The sequence below is a fragment of the Citrus clementina genome, unplaced genomic scaffold (genome assembly GCF_000493195.1).
Source record: "Citrus clementina cultivar Clemenules unplaced genomic scaffold, Citrus_clementina_v1.0 scaffold_8, whole genome shotgun sequence".
In the NCBI taxonomy this organism is placed as follows: Eukaryota; Viridiplantae; Streptophyta; class Magnoliopsida; order Sapindales; family Rutaceae; genus Citrus; species Citrus x clementina.
This window is the reverse complement of record NW_006262022.1, coordinates 8,958,171-8,965,454: the sequence shown is the minus strand read 5'-3', so window position 1 is coordinate 8,965,454 and position 7,284 is coordinate 8,958,171.

The following is a 7,284-nucleotide window of genomic DNA, read 5'->3' as shown; positions in this document are numbered from 1 at the left end:
ACGGTTGGAAGCAGACACTAGTACATTGACAAGAAAGGGCATCACTGAAACTTTTCCTGATGAACAGTTGTTGGTAGTACAGCAAGCACAGATGCTGCAGCAGTCAGAATCTCCTTGGTATGCAGACTTTGCTAATTATCTAGTAAGTGGGTTGCTACCACCTGAGCTGAAATTTCAAGAGAAAAAGAAGTTTCTTCATGATGTTAAGAGCTACCAGTGGGATAACCCACATCTGTATAAGCTATGTTGAGATCAAGTAATTAGAAGATGTGTTGCAGCAGAAGAAATACCTCATATACTGGAGTCATGCCATGCTGCAGCATACGGAGGACATTTTGGGGGTCACAGAACAGCTGCCAAAATTATGCAATCAGGTTATTTTTGGCCCACTATTTTTAAAGATGCTTATGACTTTGTTAAATGTTGTGACAGATGTCAAAGAACAAGGAACATAACTAGCAGACATGAGATGCCATTGACCAACATACTGGAAGTGGAAGTTTTTGATGTTTGGGGAATAGATTTCATGGGACCCTTTCCCCCATCCTTTGGGAACTTATATATCCTGGTTGCTGTAGATTATGTCTCCAAGTGGGTGGAAGCTACAACATTACCTACCAATGATGCTAAAACCGTGGTAACATTTCTTTAAAAAAATGTTTTCTCCAAGTTTGGCACTCCTAGAGCAATTATTAGTGATGAAGGTGCACATTTTTACAACAAAATATTTGCTGCCGCAATGATGAAATATGGAGTAAGATTCAAGGTAGCAACAGCATATCACCCACAATCAAATGGTCAGGCTGAAGTGTCTAACAGAGAAATTAAGAAGATCTTAGAAAAAGTGGTGAACCCAACCAGGAAAGATTGGTCTTTACATTTGCATGACTCTTTATGGGCCTACAGAATAGCATACAAAACTCCACCCGGCATGTCTCCCTACCGAATTGTTTATGGCAAGGCTTGTCATTTGCCCTAGAGCTCGAGCATAAAGCACACTGGGCACTGAAGAAACTAAATTGGGACATGCATGCTGTAGCAGAACAAAGGAAGCTTCAACTTTGTGAGCATGATGAATTAAGGTTATTTTCGTATGAAAATGCCATAATTTATAAAGAGAGAACAAAACACTGGCATGACAAGCATATTCAACACAGAAAGTTCACCCCTGGTCAATTAGTGCTCCTCCACAATACAAGACTAAGATTGTTTCTGGGAAAGCTCAAGTCACGATGGTATGGCCCATTTAAGCTGTTAAAATCTTACCCTCATGGAGCTGTTGATCTTTTGGATGAACAAACAGGCCACCAATTCAAGGTTAATGGGCACAGGGTTAAGCATTACATACATCCAGCAGCAGAAGGTTCAAATGAGGTGTTACTCCTTCAAGAACCCAGTTATTGAGCAAAGACAGAAGGTCAGACTAAAGGACCTTAAATCAAGCGCTTCATGGGAGGCAGCCCATTGAGGAACCAGCCACTATAAACCAATTTTGATATCCTTTAGTTTTATGGACAGCTATTCTTCTTTACTATTTTCGTTAATCGTGTTTTGCCATTTTTTTATTTTTAATTTTACAGTATTGAATCCCTTATTTTCGATGTCATTTAATCTATTTATTTTCATAATTTTAGACTTAATTTTAGTTTGAAATAAAGGTTACAATTGAATTTCAGATTGACAAGTGCAAGTATCTGGTGACAGAACTTAGAGGACAACAATCACGTGTCAGATGCTTTGGTATAGAGTCTGTACCCGTTATTGGAATGAGCAAAGGGGGGGCTGCAGTAACAATTTTTCCTGTTACAGTAAAAATAAACAAAAACAAATACGTGAAATAAATTAACTAAAAATTAAATTAATAAAATAAAATAAAATTACAAAGAAAAATAAATTGAAAATTAAATTACAGAATTTTAAAGAAGAGAAAAAGGAAAGAAATACTAACCTTTAAATGTAGATTCACTTTTTTTTCTCTTTTTTTTTAATAATAAAAAAAATACAAGAAAACAAATAAAAGAAATTATTCACAAAAATTAATTCTATGAATTAAAATTACTTACCTCCCCGGCAACGGCGCCAAAAACTTGTTGTGCAAATTTTAATGTACTCGCAAGCGCACGAATCTATTGTAGTATACACTAATGGTGACGAGTGTCGATCCCACGAGGAGGTGGATTTTAATTATATATTGAATTAATTTTGTAAATGGGTAGTTGGATTTATGGTGGAAATGATTTGAAATATGCTAATAATTAAATTAAAATGGCGAGAATAAATTCTAAAATTGCAATTGCAATTGAGAGAATAAATTGAAGAGAAAATCTATTAAATTGACGTACTTGGGTATCTGGATCCGTATCAACATGCATCATGGGCTAAATAATCCGTATTAATGCCAATTAAATCATGAGGGGGGATTCCACACCTCATGAAACCACGCTCTAATCAATATGGTGCTAAGGGCTTATCGTGCCAAATAATAATAACCTTGTACTAGAGGGCCGGTGAAACCAAGGCGGTACTAGACAAGAATATTATTATTTGTCGACGAGAAGTCAAAACATCCACAAAAACTAGAGGGGAAGAGAAAATAAATTTACCAAATTAAGCCCATGACACATGTTGAGACTTCACCTTCAACCCAAGCTTGAAAGAAAACTAGCCACTCATAATTGAACTAGGGGCAAAATGGGAATTTATTAAAATACAAACAAAATACAAGATGGAGAGAAAATTACAGAAAATGGAGTCCAAAAATGGATTCAGAGCTATCAAATTAGGGGGGGGAGGCCCCCTTTTTATAGATACATGAAGTAAATCATGGCCATCGGATTAAAAACAGTTTGGACGCTCAGGATTGCGCCACGTCATCAGTCAACAGTCCACGGTTTGACCACGCGGATGAACAATAACGCGGTTTGACTCGGATGAACAGTAACGCGGTTTGGTTGAAAATAATCCTGTGTGATGCATGTATCGTATGCGATATTTTTCATCCACTGATATGCTGCCACGTCACCATCAACAGTACATAAGAATTTTAGCCCAACAGGATCATGACACCTCATCAGTCAATGCCACATCATCGGTCAATGCCACGTCATCGATCCATCTATGTGAACAGTGTTGTGAACAGTGTTGTGAACAGTAACGTAGTTAGTACCGTACACGTGAATAGTACCGTACATATGAATAGTGCCATTTTCCTTTTATGCTCCTCCTAAGGTTTTCGACCATCCTGAGTTCAAAAGTGATGTCCGTTTTGCCGTCTGATCTCTCCTTTATTGTGAAATGACTATAATGCCCCTAAAATACATAAAATACTTAATTAAAATAAAACACATGTAATTAAATCACAAGAAGGTTAAATACATAAAAGTAAGGGTTGTTAGTAAGACTTAAAATGTAAAATGACGGTTTTCTCCTTTATAAATATGCATTTTCTAACACTCAACACACCCCCCAACCAGCTTTTTGCTAGTCCCTAGCAAATAAAGCGAAAACAAAATTCAAATTCAAAATAATTTTTTTTTAATAGAAACACTCATATTTATTAAATCAGATTAATGATAGCAATCAAATAAAAGTATAAGCATTATCTCCAGTCTAAAGCAACATCACACCCACATCAACCATCCACATGAATCAGCCCAGTAGACTTTGTTATAGCTACTTTCAAGAATGACATGTCAAACCCCAAAATCTCACTGGAAGTATTGACACTCTCACAAAGAAATTAAAACCAATAAAAATAGTCACTCCAATGAATGGTAATTGAGAGAGAAAATAATAAAGAAGTGATATCACATGCTCTCACCAAGATGAAATAAATATGCCTTCAGCTTAGAAATAATACGAACTCAAGTCAAACAAAAATGCTAGTCAACCCACTTTATTTATCTTTTTTTTTTTTTATGCATCACTACATCTTTTTAGCCCATATAACTAGCTTCTACTTCAAATTATAGTTCCCTAAAATCAAGAAGGACTTTTATTAGGACGTAACGTAGGCTAGGGACATGGCTAACAAAGAAGGAAAATAAGGAAAACAAAGTGTATGTTTGAGAAAAATGCAGAGAATTTTTTTTTTTTTTGAAAGTTGCAAGGTGGATTTCACCTTTTATTTTTTTTCTTTTGAAACAACAACTTTTGTTTTTATTTTTTTATTTTTGGCATAACTTTACTGAACAACATAATTATTTACATTTTCTCAAACATAAATAGGTGATGGAACTTATAAGACATTGGGTAATACTCCAAATCGGAGTGGGTGAAGATGATAAGTTGACAAAGAAAAAGGTTTTTTTTTTTTTAAAAGGCTCAAAAGGGTTAACTATGGATATTTGATAAAAGGGATGGCTAGAAAGGCTCAAACGGATCAAAGATGGCCTTTCCATCGTCTTTTAGGGCTCTAAATAATCTTCCATATCTACTAGTTAGATGGGCCTCCAAATGTAGCAACACACTCTTTTTTCTTTTTTTTCTTTTTTTTTATTTTACAATTTTTTTTAAGGGTTAACTCAAAAGCAATTTAGAGATTGAGTGTAAAATAATAAACTGCTAAGCTGTATAAAGAGTGGGCAAAAGGGTTATTCTCCAAGAAAAATAATAGGCTCAAAAACTCACTTGGTACTTATTATGACATATTCATTCCTTCAAGCAACTCACATTTGTCTCCGACATCAACATGTAAAGTAGCAAACATAGCGTAACATCACTTAAGACCAAAGATAATACAAATATTAAAATTTGAAATTAATCATGTCATCCAATGTTAAAACAAATCACAAATTTTTTTTTTAACAACATTCTACCCCCCAACCTATTCTAAACATGAAAGGAAAATATGCATGCAGAAATGTGAAAATGATGCATAAAAACTAATTAGAAAAGTTACACGTAAAATGATAGAAAACGAAAATGATTTTTTTTTTTTTAAGAAGATGGGTTTCTAGAGGAACTACACTCCATATTCAGCCATCTTCGACTCAAAAGTTGGAAAATGTATATGTATAGAGGAGAAATTAAAAAGAAGAAAAATAAACATAAACACATAATAAAGAAAAAGAAAATGTCTGAATTTTTTTTTTAAGTTTTTTTTTTTAATTTTTATTTAAAACGATGAAGATGCGTTTCTAGAGTCACTACACTCCATATTCAGTCATCTTCAACACAAAAAGTTAGCAACAATTAGTTTCTACAACAAAAAATTAGTAAAAACTTAACCAAAATTCCACAATTGTCGATTATTCCCTCCCCCCAACCAGAACGAAACATTGTCCTCAATGTTTGAAATAAAAGAAATAGAGTTTAGAAGACATCACCTGGGTGGTGCAACACAGAAAACAATATTTACAAGCGGAGAGTTAAATCTAATTTGTACTTCTTACTGCGGCTACTGTTACCATCATTATTTGGTCGCTCCAACACAAAGGTCCAGGGGTCTGGCTCCGGTTTATAAGCTTGTAACATATCAAGTAGCTCATTAGCAGTGTGAGCACAAATAAAGAGTTTTTTCACATTAGAAGGAATAAAATAGTTTTTTATTGCATGGTTAAGAAATGCGATAAAGCCATCATAAAATTTATTGACATTTAACAAACCGATGGGTTTCTGGTGAATGTGTAGATGGGCCCAAGATGCTAGTGTGATAAGTGCCTCTAGTGTTGCAAGATCTCCTGGAAGGAAAATAAAAGCATCAGCATGATTAAGCATTTAAGTTATTCTTTCTTGCATACCTGAGACAACTAACTCTTCTCCAGTTGATAAGTCAGACGAACTGCCCAACGGTTTTAGGACTCTTGGGATGATGCCTAACACTTGACTTCCTCTGACAAAAGCTGCTTCAGAGACCATTTTTGATAACCCTCGGTTACCTCCTCCATACACCAAGTGTAATTTTCTCTCTGCTATACTTCGACCAAGATCGATGGCTGCCTCAACGAACTCTTTATGTTTGCCATAAGTAAATCCAGAAAGCACACAAATGTTCTTGAATTGTCTATTTGGAGTAGCTGCCATTGTGATACTTCTCGAAAAACAATTTGTGAGTGCTTGACAAAAAAAAAATCACATTTAAGAGTCTTGGTGACAGTGGGTCACAGTTGTGTATGAGGTAACATGTCAGTGTCAAATAACGCGTAAAGCACGTGGCTCGCGAGTCAAAAAGGAAACAGTAAAAAGGAAAAAGTAAACAGTAATAAGAAAAAAAGCAAACAATAATAAAATTATTAAGGACAATAATACACACAATAAAACAATAGTGAAATAAAATAACAGTAAAGTGAAAGGATATTTACAGGTAGTTGCGACTGTGGCTCACATCTTCCTCTGGTTTTACGTCCAGAAACGGCTTGAACGCCCTCTATGGGTCGAGGATAGGCTTCCTATCCAGTTTTCTTATAAACTGGCAAACAGGGTCGTTTATAGTCAGATTCCCGAGACTATATCGTGCATGCTCTTTCTGGAATAATGGCCATAACTGGAGAATCGCTCCTTGCGCATATCCACTGGGATGCGTTTCAAGAGACAAAAGGATATCATCCAATGACTCTTTATTCAAGCCATCCCTAATGAATTGAATCTTATCTTCCCTGTTATCAGACACCATTCCTAAAGAACATGGGTTTTTATTGCAACTCATTCTGGCACACTTATGACAAGCAACAGAAATTCTTCGAGCTCGTCGTTTTCTTGCATAATTTCCTTTACCACAACCAGGCATGTATGCAATAAATTTTGGAGGTAACTCACCTGCCGATCGTACTTTAGCCTCGATTAACCAACGGATGTCAGCAGGTATGTTATTCCTCATGAGTAATCGCATGCGTTCGGACCGAGCTTTATAGATCGTAAGTAGGGCATTCTGAGGAAGTGAAGGGAATCGCTTGTGAAGTTTCGCTAGAATCTCGTTTCTGTCCAAACCTTCACCTCAGAATATCAGTTATTATGGGAAACTGAAGTAACCGACTTGATTGTCACGGAGTACCGTTATCCGCCACTTCACCGGGGTAACAAACTAAAGCACACAAACAGAAAAACAAATTAAAACACACAAAGAAAATTAAAATCGTCCTCTTATTGAATTTACCTCAAGCTCCAACTGGATCTCGTAAACACTTCTCTCAATGTCTCTGAGTTGGCTTTCTAAACCCTCAACATAGGCTACTAACTCTGGTGGTTGTAGAGCCCAAATGCGATGTGTTTTACAAAATTGAATCTGCCTTTTGAGATGAGTTTTGACACGTTGAAGTGGTTTAAGAATGTTCAGGAGGAACGGTC